Consider the following 17442-nt stretch of genomic DNA (forward strand, 5'->3'; position numbering starts at 1 on the left):
GGGATGAGCCACTGAAGAGTTCACCCAAGGAGAACAATCAGTGAAGCAGTGAGCTAAGGTAAGTAAAGGTGGGTAGGGTGAGTTGACACAGAGCCTGCTAGTAGATAAATATACTGAGAGGATAGGCAGAGAGGAATTTGAGAAGAAGGGAGAAATACTGAGATTGTAAGCTCAGGTCTAAAGGAAACTATTACTCTCTAGTGGACAAAAGGCTGTGTAGTAGTGGAGATGTCTATTAAAAGAGGGAATTGAGGGCAGTAGGTGTACTATCCAGGTTGGATAGGATAGGAGTCAATGACCTGTAGCCTAAGAAGGGAAGGGGAGACAAGGTGTAGGAGCAGGTAGTAATGGTGGCTGACTGTCCTGGCTGGTGAGAGTGAATTTACAAGCTAGGATATAACACACTATATGTCTATAGACAGTGATATATAGTACGTACTTTCACTTGTAAATTTGTTCCCTTGAGGGGACAGTTGCAGAGGGAAGGACAGGTTCAGGTCCTTAGAATGGGGAAGCCACAATAAGATATGGAAAGAAGTTGTTATTCAGTAGGCTGGGCAAGTCCTCGTGACTATTGGCAGGCCAGGTTGAGCAGCTGAGAATATAAAGGGAGAAGAAAGACATAGATAAGACACACAAAGAGATAAATACATAGTTACACAGGCTTACTGGGTATTAATCACAGCATGCTACAAAATATCTAGCAAACTACTACAGCCATAACTGCCAGTATGACTATGACTCTGTTATTGATAACAATCAGGCAAGACACATGTAAAACATAACATACCTCAGGAACAGTTAGGTTTCTAATAGTAATAATTACAACATACTGCAAAGTATCTAGCAAACTAGTATGGTCATAACAGCCAGTAAAAGTATGATTCAATTAATGATAACATTCAGGCAAGACACATATAAAACATTACATAGCTCTGGAACAGTAAGGTTTCCAATAATCATGTGATCCCCTTTGTCTGTATTTATATGTTAAGTAAGGAAGGCTGCAAATGAGTCCTTCGTGTTTGTACTCATTCTTGTTTAAGCAGTGGATGGAAGTAAGCTAATTAGTCTGTGTAGTATAGGTGAATAATCAGTAGTCGCTGTATAGTCTGTAAAATGTAACTTTTAGACTGTGCCAGACAAACGTTGTAATATCTACAAACCTATGTACAGAGGTGTAGCTCTATACAACAGCAATAGTAGTAACAGTTATAATATAAGGTTTATAAGCTGTGGTTGCTATGTATGCTGATTAATCTAAAGTATGTGAATGCGTCAGACAAACTATAAACGCAAAGGACGAGCTCTGTTCAGCAGTAATAAAATTAAAATTTGGTCTGAGACAATGCCAAAGTACTGAGAGCCAATGGCGTTTTAAGCATGCCGCCAAAGCTAAACTATTTAATATCGAAATGCAAAGGACATGCTCTGTTCAGCAATAATAAAGGTAAAAGTTGTTCTGAAACAATGCCAAAGTACAGAGAGCCGATGGCGTTTTAAGCATGCCGCCAAAGCTATACAGATTATCCATTAATATAAGGCTCCTAAAAACACTCTGCCGATGGCGTTTTAAGCATGCCGCCAAAGCTAAAACATATTATCCAGTAATATAAGGCTCCTAGAAACACTCTACCAAGCCATCTGGAGAGGCTACACAAAAAACACACAGTGCAGACGCTGTTGTTTCAATATATAATAAGAAGAGTTCATCTCAGCATAGTGGCATCTAATTAAGTATCCTAGCAGTAACTTCATACACACATGGATTCCATATGCAGAAACACTTTGAAGTTACTGCGAAGACCGCTAGGGATAAAAACGCTACTCTAGTTCTGTAAGCCAGTCATTTTCAACTTTTCCAGCATGCGTTTACTTATTCCTCTAAGTTATATTGACAATTGTGTGATACAGGAAAATAAGCAGTAAAAAATCTTACCTAAAAAAAGAAAGAAAACCCTATTCACTCCACCACCAGGGATGCACAGCAACCTAGGGCTAAATAGGAAGACAAAGATGGCAACCTAAGGGGGAAGGTATATTTAAAAGTGTAGTGATGTCATAGAGGGAGGGGGGGAGAGAAGAGGATAAATGGCTACAGGCAAAAACCTGTTTTGGCCGGAGTAATACACTAGGCAGCAAGGGGAGGGAGAGGGTCCTGTGTTGAATTGGAAATAGGTTTAGCCCTATAGTAAGCAAGAGAAGCAGCTCTAGGGGGATAATGAGAGGGTTGGGGCCATTAAATCAGTCCAAGTAGGGAGTAGTGAAGGTAGGTGGTAAAAAGGAAGACAGTGAATTAGCGTAGCCCGGTCAGAGCCACTGAGGAGTTCACCCAAGGAGAACAATCAGTGAAGCAGTGAGCTAAGGTAAGTAAAGGTTGGTAGGGTGAGTTGACACAGAGCCTGCTAGTAGATAAATATACTGAGAGGATAGGCAGAGAGGAATTTGAGAAGAAGGGAGAAATACTGAGATTGTAAGCTCAGGTCTAAAGGAAACTATTACTCTCTAGTGGACAAAAGGCTGTGTAGTAGTGGAGATGTCTATTAAAAGAGGGAATTGTTGGCAGTAGGTGTACTATCCAGGTTGGATAGGATAGGAGTCAGTGACCTGTAGCCTAAGAAGGGAAGGGGAGACAAGGTGTAGAAGCAGGTAGTAATGGTGGCTGACTGTCCTGGCTGGTAAGAGTGAATTTACAAGCTAGGATATAACACACTATATGTCTATAGACAGTGGTATATAGTACGTACTTTCACTTGTAAATTTGTTCCCTTGAGGGAACAGTTGCAGCGGGAAGGACAGGTTCAGGTCCTTAGAATGGGGAAGCCACAATAAGATAGGGAAAGAAGTTGTTATTCAGTAGGCTGGGCAAGTCCTGGTGACTATTGGCAGGCTAGGTTGAGCAGTTTCACTTGTAAATTTGTTCCCTTGAGGAGACAGTTCCAGAGGGAAGGACAGGTTCAGGTCCTTAGAATGGGGAAGCCACAATAAGATATGGAAAGAAGTTGTTATTCAGTAGGCTGGGCAAGTCCTCGTGACTATTGGCAGGCCAGGTTGAGCAGCTAAAAAAAGAAAGAAAACCCTATTCACTCCACCACCAGGGACGCACAGCAACCTAGGGCTAAATAGGAAGACAAAGATGGCGACCTAAGGGTCCAAAGTCATATTCAAGAAAGAGGTCATAATCCCTCTCTACTCATCCCTCATTAGACCTGTTATAAGATACAATACCCTATTTGGTATGTACCTCATTAGACACCTACAACAACTGGAAAGGCCGCAAAATTACCTCACTAAGAGGATTTTAGGCCTTAGACACATGCCGCATATGGACAGACTCAAAAAACTCCAGCTATACTCTGTCTGTTATTGCCTATTTAGAAGCAATCTCTGCTTGACCTACAAAGCCATGTCTGACCCAGAGCTGCTAGATATGATATACCTAAAGAAATCCCAATCCCTCAGAGCCACACACTCCAGGGACCTAAACCTCATTACCACAATAAACAGAACATGCTGGAGGGACAGTTTCCTAACTCTGAGACTTCCCATACTCTGGAGCAAACTTCCCATTCACATCAAGCAGAGCACTTCACTGGTCCTCTTTAAGAGAAATCTTGCCGAGTGGATAGGCAATAGGAAGTTCACCCCAGGGATCACTTCAGTGGCCTTGCTTGACAAGGGCACTGGGAACTAACTTTGGGTGACATGATGCCAGGGAATCTTTTTGGGCTAGGCTTATATAAGGCTCCAGGGCTGTTAGCCTAGTACATGCCTATGAACCTTTGAACCTATTATATGTGGCTCTTGGCACAGACCATGGCTGTAAAGGATCTAAGGGCTAATCCACTTAACCAGTTAACACAAAATGTAACAAATAAGTCCAAATCAATTAAAACACATAAATAATCTTATACACAAGTTAAACATGTGAAGCAGTCTCAGCGATGTGTGCAAGAGTTTTATATTTTTGTCCATGTTAAGTGCTCATCTACTGTAACAATAAATGAAGCAAGGCAACAAGTATACACAGTTGTTTAAATAAATGCAAAGAAAAAAATGCTAGAGAAAATTTCTGAAAACAGCCATTTTCTATATCAAAGTTTTCCACAGGTATTCACAATGATGACATAAAAACTCTGTTCACTTCAGTTCATCCCAAAAATGCCTCTAAAATATATGCAATGTTTATTGTGTCAGACTATCTGATACAGCATGTTAGCTGTCTGTCTGTCTATCTATATATCTATATCAAAAATGAGGTAACAAATGAAATACTACACCCCCCCCAAAAAAAAAAATCTACAAATAAATGAAAATCATTACAGCATTAATAACTGATATGCAACAACATTTCTATATGAGTGAATACAGAAAGCATAATATTTTGTATTTTATTTAGGCCAGTAGCTGCTTTGTCTAATGCTACAGCTTTAAGTACGACATGTTAGATGTAGCTCCACCTTTGACTGGTTGCTTTTTGATAGCAAATGCAGAATTAATAATAAAAATGATCAATCATGTGCTTTTGTTCATATAAGCAAGTTGCATTACATAATTAAATAGTAATCACCAGTCACAGCTAGTTCAGAGAGCAACATGGGCCCTTCCAAGACTGGTACCTGCCTAAACCCAAACTTGAGGATACACACACACACACACACACACACACACACACACACACACACACACACACACACACACACACACACACACACACACGTGAGCATGCATCAAAAATCTGTAGAAAGAAAAGTTCCTTGCTACAATTAATAGTTACTAAACACATTTATTTTAAACCACCACAATATTAGCCTTGTCTGCTTAAATGAATGCTGTCACTCCACTCTCACAGATTCAAGAAATCTTCAGCACTGGCGATCCCACCTTGTAATAGCTTTTACATGGGCAGCCACTCACTTTTTCCTACACTGTTAATGATGCTGACAACTATCACTGAAATAACTTTTGCAATTTTAAAAAGTTCTGAGCAGAGTAAAGATCAGAGTATTACCTATTCTGAGCATGTTGCTAAAAATATATTATACCATGACCCCCCCATTAATATTCCAAAACGTGCACGCTGATTGGCCAGCGTGCAAGTTGTAAATCGACTTATACTAATGGAAAAAGGTTTTTGTGACATTTTGATTTTTGACAGGATGAACCCATTTAACATAGCGAAACAGTTTGTAAAAAGCAACGGAGATCTTGCTTTCTCCGCTGCTTTTTTCAAAACTGTCTCGCTATGTTAAATGGGTTTAACATAGCGAGACAGCTTTAAAATAAGCAACAGAGATTCTCTGTTGCTTTCTTTAAAGCTGTCTCGCTATGTTAAACCCATTTAACATAGCGAAACAGTAAAAAGCAACAGAGATCTTGCTTTCTCCGTTGCTTTCACCCACAGCTCTGATGTTCTGCATAGGCATACGCATGCGCAGTACATCAGAACTGCCGCAGAATACCAGACAGCTGCAGAGGGGCAGCAAGGAGGCATTATACAATGCCATTATTTAAAAAAGTAATTATTTTTTCTTAAATAATGTCATTGTATAAGCAATAACCATTTCTGGGTGTGGGTAATGCTGGATTTACCCACGGTTGGCTTTGTTTGGTCCCTCGGCCGCTCAGGACCAAACCATGCCAACCGTGGGTAAATCCAGCATTACCCACACCCAGGCGTGGGTTATTGCTATATGAACAAAAAGACAGAACATTTCTCACTTCACAAATCTAAGAAAGACTAGTAAACAAAATGATTTTGCTACTCATAAACCAAGGTAGTGTTATCCTGAATATACATCTGCATGACTAGGGTAAAATGCAATACCATCTGGAATATGGGCTCTAAACCAGCAAAAGCAATGGAGTAAAAATATGGTAAAGCAATCTTTCAAGATCAATTACTTAGCAGGAATTACTGAGCCATAGAAAAGTATCATTGAAAAATATGCATAGAAGAAAATACATTTTCTAACAAATTACCTTTAATAATACATCCACAACTCTTCTTCCCCATTTTTACACATGGAGTTGGGATGTCACTTTAACAGTGGCAATCATCAAGAGCCAAGTTTTACCCTACCGGGTGACTCATCCTGTCAAAAATCAAAAGGTCACAAATACCCAGTTGTTTTAAAAGCTGCATTCCATTATACTGCTGATGTAATATCTTACAATCGTCAATTTCACCAAGTTCTAATTGCCTGGCATATCCATCTAATAATCATGTAAGTCCCTTTTAAATCGATTACATCTCAACTATTTTGCAGTCATCATGGTCTCCAGATAAGGCAGCAGCCATTCGACTTGTTTCAGCTTCCATTTCTTCTTCCACAAATCACCTGATTTTCACATTCATCTTTTTCAACTGGTGTTATAATGTTTGTGAAATTTGCTTTGAAAAACAATACAAATTATTATTGTATTTTGACAGAAGTGGTGACCAGAGGAGATATTTCAGTCACCAGGAGGCGTTATTGAAAACAAAATAAATCTTGAATGGATTACTGATAAAACATTAGCCAAAAAGATAGATAAGAATGTCAGCTTTGCATAGTATTCATAAAATGATGCCCATACATTTTATTATGTGCCTGACCTATTTGATTTATGTATTTCTCTAACAATAAGTATTACCTGTCCTACTATCATTAAATTGGCTAATAAAATGTGCATCAGATCAACAGAATGTAACAGATATGTTTAGCTAATGCTGTTACTCTCACAACCACTACAAAACAACAGCAAACAACAAAACATAACATACAAATAATAAAACATACATGTGGATTTAATAAACTCTTGAAGCCTACATCGAGTTTACATGTTTGAGTGGTGAGCAGCAGTGCTAATTACATATGTATGACACGCACCACATTTAAACTTAAGCAAGCATGGTTTCATGCCCAGCAATAGTGCTGCTGGCCAGGAAACTATGTAAGATAACACAAACACCTGCAGACATGTGCAGCTGTTTACCTATGGGCAAATTACGTCTGCAGGATTGCACAGAAAGCCACAATGACTACCAGGATTATTAATAAAGTAATGTATATAGTTTCAACACATTACATGAGCATGTATACAGTGCAGAGTATTGTGGAAACCTGTTTCAGGCATACTGATAAAAGTTCTGTAAATAATCAGTAAGGATACATTGACTGCATTATAAATAAATAGTCAGGGGAAGTGTGTGTATTAAAAAGGGACACACAGATGAATTGTCAGAATGAATAGAGGGGAAGATGACAGGTGAAACATGGTAATGTACAGCAGATGAAGGCATGGCAATGAAGACAGTTGTAGCATTAACACTAATCACATATTGACATGATGATGTATGGACTGCTCAGTTATTATATATTATGCGACTGTCACACAAGGTGACATATCAATGGCAAAGATTCTTTATGATACAAGCATCCTGACATGAACAATGGAGAGCACATATATCATGCATGGTAGATGTAATAGGGGTTAGGTGCATATTGTGGGGTCTGCAAAATAAGTTGCCTGAATATGAATGCAGTGTCAGTATGGGTCTCAAACTGAGCGAGACGCATAGCAACAAGCTCATAGACAACAGCAGACAGAAGCATACACAATTATGGGCAATATCAGAATAATGCCACTGGTAATCCCATATCTTTGACATAACATATGTGATCATGAGTGATCACAGATGGTTCTGCAAGAACGCACTTGTGCAACTATTATGATTTGCCAGTAATCTCTGAGGAGAATCGAGTACATCTGTTTCAAAAAGTAACATCTGCTGGAGGTGTTAGGAGGGTACTGCTACACCTGTATTTGAAACTATGAGCAATCCTGGCTAGTTCACAGGAGTGTATGCCATATATATGCCACAATCTACACTTTCAGGAATTTAACCCATGCCATCAATGTTGTCTATCAGCTATGTATTTACTGTGTGCATCACAGGAACATGTATCACACATACATATTGTATAACACCTTGAAGGGGTTTCTGCACTGTTATACTCTAATGCAGGAGTCTCAAACTCAAAGGAGCATGAGGGCAGCAAATAACCCCAAGGATTTTTTGGGGGGCCGAAAGTCCAAGTCATCCACAAACTATATATTTTTTTTAATTAGCAAAAAAGTAAGTTACAAAAAAAATTTGGTTTGAAGTAACAGACCAATACTATTCTATTGTATTAGTTTCAAATATTCTAGTAATTGCAGCTAAGTCTATGACAAAGTATTTGTTGTCCATGAAAATAATTGCGTTTCTTCATTTTGACCACTTAGCTGACAATGTTTTGCAGAGACCAGGACATGAACAATATGTTTTATGTCACGTGAAGCAGCCACTAGCAAGGTCAAATGTTCATCAGTCAACCTTGACCAGAAAACAGATTTGCTTAGCTTCATAGATGAAAAAAACTGTTCACAAACATAAGTACTACCAAACATCGCAAGGATTCGAGCATCCATAGAGAAAAGCTTTGAGAACTTATCTTGACTAATGCACTTATAAAAATCTGGGATGCCAACATCTATGTACTTCTGTTTCAGAACACTATCACACTGAAGCTCCAACATCTCCATCTGGAATTCTTCAGAGACATTGTCAACACCTATGGAAAAAGGCATAGTAAAGATGCCAAATAGGGATTCTAGTGCCTTGAAATCCTGAAACTGACAGTCAAATTCTGATTGTAATTTGCTGACTGAGTGACTGAAAGGCTGAGAAATGAGTTAGGTTACCATCCATCAGCTGTTTCACCCACAGGGAAAATGTACATCTGAAAGCCTTGACATTGTCATACATCTGCATTATCGTGTGTTTTGTGCCTTGGAGCTTGAGGTTGAGTTCATTCAGATGTTGTGTAATATCTGTCAGAAAAGCAGGGTTAGATGTGAGAAAATGATCGCCTAGCTGAGGAATTTAATTTTCTTTCATTGCCATGAAGATTGCTATTTCCTGTCAAAGTATAAAGAATCTTTTCAGCACACTTCCCCTGCATAGCCATCTGACCTCAGTGTGATAGAGTAATTCTCCATATTCGGTATCAAGGTTGGATAGAAAGTCACTAAACTGGCAGTGATGTAGACCTCTTGCATGTATAAAGTTAATCACTTTAACAACATCCATGACTTCCTTCATTTGGAGACATTTTCCACACAATACTTCCTGGTGTGAATGCAGTGAATTGCAACAAAGGTGTCAGTGACACCAACACTGTGAAGCTTTGCTTTCAGTAACCCAACAACACCAACTTTTTCAGAACACATTGAGGGTCTGCCATCAGTCACTACAGAAACAAGTTTATCCCATGGCAATTCTGACTTTTCTATACATTTTCAAGTTTGTCAAATATGTCACATCCCATAGTTGTGCCTTTCAAAGGCAACAGGTCTAGTAATGCTTCCATAACATTCAAGTTCCTGTCCGCACCTTGAATGTACACAGTGCAGTATGTGATATCTGTTATACCAGTGCTCTCATCAAGGGCAGCTGAAAAAGCTTCAAACTGTTTTCCAGCTGCAAGTAGCTGCTGGTGTACATTGCTGACCAGTTCAGTAATTCTGCTGCCCACTGTAGTTGGAGACAAACTTAAACCTTCAAACAATTTCTTCTTGACTTGGCAAATAATTTTGCTTGTTTTTATGAAACAGTCTTTAATGCACTGGCCTTCAGTGAATGGACAGATGACTTTGCAACAATTTCACTGATAACAAAGCTTGCTCATAGTGAATCCTTGCTCATTTTGTTAAGGTTTTTGAAGATGTTTTGCTGCTTGGCAAAAGCTGATTTTAGTTCATGAACTTTCTCTTCCCTCATTTTGCCTGTAATCACATCATATTCATTATCATGCGTAGTTTCATAATGTCTCCATACACTGTATTCCTTTGGAGTGGAAACAGATTTATAGCAGATAATGCATTTGATTTGACTATTCAACTCAGTCAAAAAATAAAATTTTTCCCACTTCTCTTGGAAAACACGCTTTTCATCTAAATCTTATATTTCTTGGATGACGACATCGCTAATACTCACTTATAGTACTAGTCTGCAATAAACAAACATACAAAGAAAATTATATTGGTTTCCAAATTTTCTAATACTGAAACAAAACTTCCTTAGTAACAGATGATGACCACAAATTATAAATAAGTATTCTCTCTCTCAGTTCTGTTTCTGTCACAAAATAACCTCCAAATGCTTTCTCATTTTTAATTGGTATTACAAACTTTTGTTAGGCTCACATACACACAGTGATCTTTGGGTAATTAACCCATACCATCCTAAGTTGCTTAAGACAGCTGCGTAAACCACCAGGAGCAAAGATATCCATCAGTTGGTACAGACTGCAGAGATAATGGGCACCTACCAAGTCAGATGTTCCTGGTAATCAAATGTTAATAAATAAGTTAATAAATTCCTGTCCAATAGATTTACTGGTTGCTGTAGCCATTTTACTCCATCACTCACACATTTGTGAATCCTGGAGTGGTACAAGGGGATATCAGTTATGTAGGGATTTCAATACCTGGAGTCTTCTAGGTAAGCAATAGTTTATGATGCAAGAACTCCGGGATTTGGTCTATATTCCTGAATTGTGTGCTTTCTTGTAATTCACAGCCCACTATCCATGCTGTCCACACATCCCTTGTTAAATGTGGTGCTTCACCTTTCATACCCGAGTTGCAATCCATGAACTTGCCCACAGCCATCACGTCAGTCATTTGTCAAAATATGCACAAGCACTTCACTGACATGCAAAATAGTTATTTCCCCCAGCAACCCCTTCAGTAGCTTTCCCAAGAATGCACAAGCACCAAAATGAAACACTTCCGCTAGCAGTCCCTTCATAAACATGTATAAGCACAAGCACTAAAATGACACATTTTATTTTGCCCAGTGATCACTTTAGATGTTTGCCCAAGCATTCACAAGCATCAAAATGAAACACTCCCCCCAATGACACGTTTTATTTTGCCTAGCAATCACTTCAGATTTGTCCAAGCATGCACAAGCATCAAAATGAAACACTCCCACACCAATCCCTTCATCAGCATGTCTAAGTATGCACAAGCTCTAAAATGGCACATTTTATTTGCTCAGCAATCACTTCAGATTTGTCCAAGCATGCACAAACATCAAAATGAAACATTCCCCCAAATGACACATTTTATTTTGCCCAGTGATCACATCAGCAGTTTGTCAAGTATGCACAGGCATCAAAATGAAACATTTCCTCACTGATCCCTTCAGCAGTGTGTTCAGATATGCACAAGCACAGAAAGGAAAAATATCTCCCAGCAGTCTCTTCATCAGCATTTCTAAGCATTCACAAGCACAAAGATGCAACATTCTATTTTGCCCAGCGATCACTTCAGATGTTTGTCCAAGCATGCTCAAGCATTAAAATGAAACACTCCCCCCACCAATCCCATTAGCATGTCTAAGTATGCACAAGCACTAAAATGACACATTTTATTTTGCCCAGCAATCACATCAGCAGTTTGTCAAGTATATACCAGCACCAAAAATGAAACATTTCCCCATTGATGTGTTCAGATATGCACTAGCACTGAAAGGAAAAACATTCTCCACCAATCCCTGCATCAGCATGTTTAAGTATGCACAAGCACAACTGCAATGAAAAAGTACAATATTTTGCCCATGCATGCACAAGTCAAGCACCCCACTGATCCCGTCATTGACCACTATGTACAAGGACATTTTCCCATTGATTCTTCAGCAGTATCTAGCCATCTCAAAGTCAGATACTACATAAAATAAATAAAAAGAATGCAGTCCTAATTCAATAAATCCAGAATGTGCCCAAGATATATCAAAGTCCAAGTAAAAAAGTTAACTAGAACCACAAAGAACAATAAAAAGCTTTTTATTCGCACTCTATGTATTCGAGCCTGGTCTAATGAATCAGACACATCAAGCCATATTTCCTGCAAAGGTAGGTTGGATGAATGTATCACTATATAAGGGTTTTCAACCAGCTTCACTCTTTTGCAAGTTCCACCACTTCTTAAGGTTCCCATGCTCTCCACACCTCCATATGTTTGTGCATTGTGGCCAATTGCACTGTTTCCCTGACTTTCCAATGATGAACTGTAGCTCTGTGGTTGAAATTAGCTTCTAATCTAGAACAGCTGAGTTCTTATTTTATGTCAGCCTAGTACCTGGTTTTCTTTTTGAATAAAGCATGTAATAATTTCCCAAAACACCCTATCTCTGTACAAGAGTAGGTAAAATACAGAAAATCCAGATGCTTGGAGCTTGCAGCACATGGTGCCAAATGCGGATCTCTCTTAACAGTAAGTCAGTACTGCTTTGGTGCCCCCAAAAAAACTAGGAAAGCAATAATAAAGTAATTACATCAGAAACAATCTGCTCACACTGTTTGAGGCACAATCTGTTGGAAATGGATGATCAGTGAAGACACTTTATGGCAGCTCCACTTCTCTATGCATGGTAAAGAAACACCAATTGACCAAACGCACCTAATTCAAGAGAGAGATGCAAGTGGAGGAGAAAGAAAACACCTGACTGCAACCTCCATTAACATCTTCAATGTATTAGGCACGTTTGGTGATGGGACATAATGCAGGACATACTGCATGACGTACGTCATACTGGAAAAAAATATATATAACTAGACAACCAGATCCTCAGTAAGTAATCGCAGGCCACAGGAATCTACTTTGCAGGCCACAGGAATCTACTTTACAGGCCACATGCGGCCCATGGGCCATGTGTTTGAAACCCCTACTCTAATGTTTATGCACCAAAAAGAATACTTAGGTATGGCAGATACAATGTGTGGGATCTCACTGTGGCAAATGTGGTACACTTGAGTAACTCAGCCCTGGAAAATATGTTGGGAGGTACATGCAAAAGGGTGTATAGAACTCAATTATTGCTGTGATGAGTGCTGAGAACAATGGAACTATAAAGCTGTTTGATGTGAATATTCCATACATACTTAGAAGTTGGGCTACATACAAGGGAATGGTCACCACTGTGGGCACATGCTGTTGGATGTTATGAATATCATTTACCTGAGTACACAGGTCACATAGCACTTGGTTTGCTCATAGGGGTGTGCTGTCGACATTGTAATTATCTGGTGTATTTGCTTTCATAATGGAACAAATCCAGTCATGATTTTTTGTTTCATCTACCATGTCACCATGGCTGTGGCAGCAATCCTTTGTGTGTGCTGATATTGTATGCATTATAGAAATACCACACTTGGATTCAATGATTGTCCATAATTTGTAGTCCTCCACAAAGCTGGCTGGAGAAAGGATGTGTAAGTCAGTTTTGATGTCTGAGACTTAAATAATGAACAGGAAAGGATGTCACACAGAGCCCTGAGGTAGACTTGGCCAGTGGACTCTAGATAGAGGTGATCTCACACACTGCAACATTTTTATCTGTCATGTATGTGATGCAGTTGTCTACCCACTTGATGATGTGGGTGTTTATGTCCACATTAGACAGTTTCTCTCTAAAACTTCACTGTGTATTTGTGTCAAATGCCTTGGCCAGGTCAAGTTATACAGGTTGACAGTCTTGTCATCATGCATGCCCTTGGTAACCTTCTTGAAGACAGTCAGCAGATGAATCAGACATAATGTAGCCTTAACAAATCAAATGTGGGTTTGGTAGACAATCAGAATATTACCTGTGTCCTTTTAAAAAATGTCTATGATGAATCCTTGCCCTACTTCACAGATGAGGAGAGTCAGGATGGGTCTATAACTCCATGCAACAAGTGATGTTCCCCTAGTCAGAAGGATGTATGTTGCTGTATACCTTTCCATGAGAATATAGGCTGTCTGGGAGCTGTGTTGGAGTATTGATCAAATTGTGTCTGGTTGGTTATATTTTAAGTCACACTAAAGGTCATGCTGCTAAACGTTAAAATTCTAAACATGAAACTGCACTCATTGCAAGCATTCTTAACCCTGGAAAATGCTGACATCTGCGTAGTCACAGAAACATGGTTCAAAGCTGTGGAGAGCACCCCAGCCTTACCTGGTGACTCATCCTAACATACATTAACACCCCACTGTGGGCAGTAAAACCAAAGGTAGAGTTTCAATATATAATAAAGACATACACACCTCCAGGCTGGTCAAACACTATGATATACAGGAGACACTCAAGGTGCAGTTAACCATTGACAAGACCCTCTATACAAATCATAGCTAACTACTCGCCCCCAAATCTTGCTCAGGATGTCCAATCTGCCTATCTGGACCTCTTCATATCTAGTAAGATTCAACCCTTTACCCTGATCCTGGGTGACTTTAATGACCCAAGCATAGACTGGAAGAACTACTCATGCCAGAATACAAATAACTAGAGATTCCTCGAATTTGTCAATGCAAACGCTTTTGAACAGCTAGTCGATACCCCCTATAAGAGGTGATAATATCTTAGACATGGTATTATCCAGCATGAGTAACCACTGCAGCATCCCTGCAGTATCATCCTCCCTGGTAAGATCCGACCATAAAGGGGTCACTTTCGAAGTCACCATCTCCCCCGACCCTCTCCCCCATCTAAGGTCAAACAAAAAACTTCTCCAAAGCTGATTACAGCCTCCTAATGGATGGTGCAAACAGCTTCACAGCCCCCCCCCCCCATCTAGGAGCTTGCACCAGTATCCAAAACTATACCGAAGCACTACACAAGCATTTATATAGATGCATGGAATCAGGAATACCCGGCAGGACTAAGTCATCCTCCGCAAGGAAGAGTAAACCTGTCTTGTGGACATCTGCAATAAATGAACTCTATAACAAAAGGAAAAAAAATGCTGTCCAGGACCAAGAAGGAGAAGGTGCCCAGTTGGAAGCAATGTCTCCTTAGCCTGAACAAGCAAATAAGAGCACTAGTGAAATCCTCCAAAGCAAACTTCGAGTCCAAATTGGCCACATCTACTAGAGACAATCATTAGGTCTTCTTCACATATGTCCATAATCTCAAAGGAGGCACCCAGATCTCTTCAGAACTGGTGGTCAAGCACACCACATATACAAATGTTGTAGATATAGCAAACTTACTGGCTGACAGATTCAGTGAAAACTTCATCCCTCTGTTCCCCCATCAGTAAATCACGATATTCCTAGTACCTGCAACCTTCCCGTTATATCTAGCAAACATATCATCACTGCTCCCTCAAAGGCAAAAAATACAGCCTCCATGGGAGCCAATAACATCCCAGGCTGCATCCTGCATGAACTCAGGCAGGAACTTGCAGCACCATTAGCTGCCCTATTCTTCCAAAGCCTGAGTACCAGCTTTGTCCCAGCTGAGTGGAGGACAGCCACTGTCATCCCTTTGCACAAAGGAGGAGTGTCCACCAAACCTTGAAACTATAGACCCATCAGCCCAACTAGCTTGATCTGCAAGGCCATGGAACAGATTGTCATGGACCTCATTAACAAGGACATTAGCAAACTTAAAATATTTGATCCCACACAGTTTGGCTTCATCAAAGGGAGGTCATGTCTGTTAAATCTGGTCGACTTCTTTGAGACAGTCACCAATGCCATGGATGAGGGGAAGATGGTGCACATTGCCTACCTTGACCTGGCCAAAGCCTTCGACACTATTCCCCACTCGAGCATAATAAATTAACTCTCCCAACTAGGTAACAATCTGTATGGTACCAGATGGGTAGCTAACTGGCTCACTGATAGAACCCACCTTGTCAAAATAGGGGAAACCACATCAAGCAGTAGACCGGAAACAAGTGGTATACCCTAGGGTTCAGCCTTGGGGCCTCTGTTATTTGAGATATACTTTTCTGAAGTGCAGGCCAAATCCAGTGGGCTATGGATAACCAGGTTTGCAGATAATTGCAAGCTGGGCACTGTCATAAATACCACTACTGATGTGGACATCCTCCAAGAGGGTCTCACCCAAACAAATGACTGGTGCCAGAAACATGGCCTCAAGCTGAATACCAAAAAATGCATCATCATCCCCTTTGGGGACAGTGACATCCCAACAAATTATCACATTAATAACAATGTCCTAAGCATGCAATCAGTCATGAGGGATTTTGGCACCCGGGTAGATAGCAATCTGACTTTTGACCACCATGATGCTTCTGTTGTATGGAAAGCTTTCTACGTGGCCCACCTCAAAAGTAAAGGTATCTCATCCAGGGACAAGGAGTCCATAACATCACTGTCCTTTTCCCTTATAAGGGTGATTATTGAGTACAATGTCCTGTTTGTCATACACTTCACAAAGCACATGCAGCAGCTGGAGAGACCACATAGGTTCCTCACCAGGAGAATCCAGGGCCTCAAAAATCTACCATACACAGATAGGCTAAAAGCCCTATCCATCTACTCAGTTTCATGCAGACTCCTCAGAGGTGACCTCTGTCTGGCATACAAGGTGATCTTGAACCCCACCTTGATGGGACTGCTGCATATCCACAAGTCAAGCTCCACTCGAGTAACCTACATGCACAGCCTCTACCTGGTCTGTGACATCAACAGGTCATGTTGGAACAGATTTGTGTCCTAGACATTTCCCATCTGTGGAATAAACTATGTCTCCACATCAAGTAGAGTACCTCTTTACCTCTTTCTAAGTGCAACCTGGATAACTTGATGGGAAACAGAAAACATATCCTTGGGATTCCACCAGTGTCCCTGCTAGACTGTCTGGTGCTGACTTGTCTAAATATGGGGCTAAACTCTTGTCTAGGCTTATAAGGGCCACAGGGCCAATAGCCTAGTAACTTCCTATGATCCTATAGGCAACTTGTGATGTTGGCAGGTCCCTTTGATTTTGTGTTATTAGCAGTAAGTGTTTTCTTCCTGGTAATAAAAACTGAGTTATCTTTGCATGTATTCTTTTGCTGATGGCTAGTGTTAAAGGGGGATGGTATGTAAGACAAACTGTCAACTAGCAAATTGTCTGTTACCTCAGGTTGGCTGTGTCTAGTCATATCCACACACATATCTGTGCTTAGATGTGTATTCCACTTAACACGTTATATGTACTGGAATAAATGATTTGTGAAAAGACCTCCAAATACAACCTTGGTCATTCACCACATTCCACACACTGTTGCTATGCACACAGTCATACAACTGTACCAGTGTCACATATGTACATCTCTTACACAACATATACCTATATGTGTTTCATGGGCAATCTGTGTTTGAGTAGCCTGATGCCATATCAGGACACATTACAGACCAATTCTTTGTGGCTCATGCAGAACATCTCCTGACACAATTTGCTAATAGATGCACAATGATCTTGCTGACCACCTCAATAATCCTTGAGTATAACAATACAACTACACATGCAATAAATTCCACAAGTTTACAATTGCACCAAAACATGTGATACACTAGTTTTGTATATATCACAGCATAACAACATGTGCATGAGACAAGACTTATTTG

Source organism: Protopterus annectens, chromosome 3.part0 (assembly GCF_019279795.1).
Source record: "Protopterus annectens isolate FY-2018-M chromosome 3.part0, PAN1.0, whole genome shotgun sequence".
Taxonomy (NCBI): Eukaryota; Metazoa; Chordata; order Ceratodontiformes; family Protopteridae; genus Protopterus; species Protopterus annectens.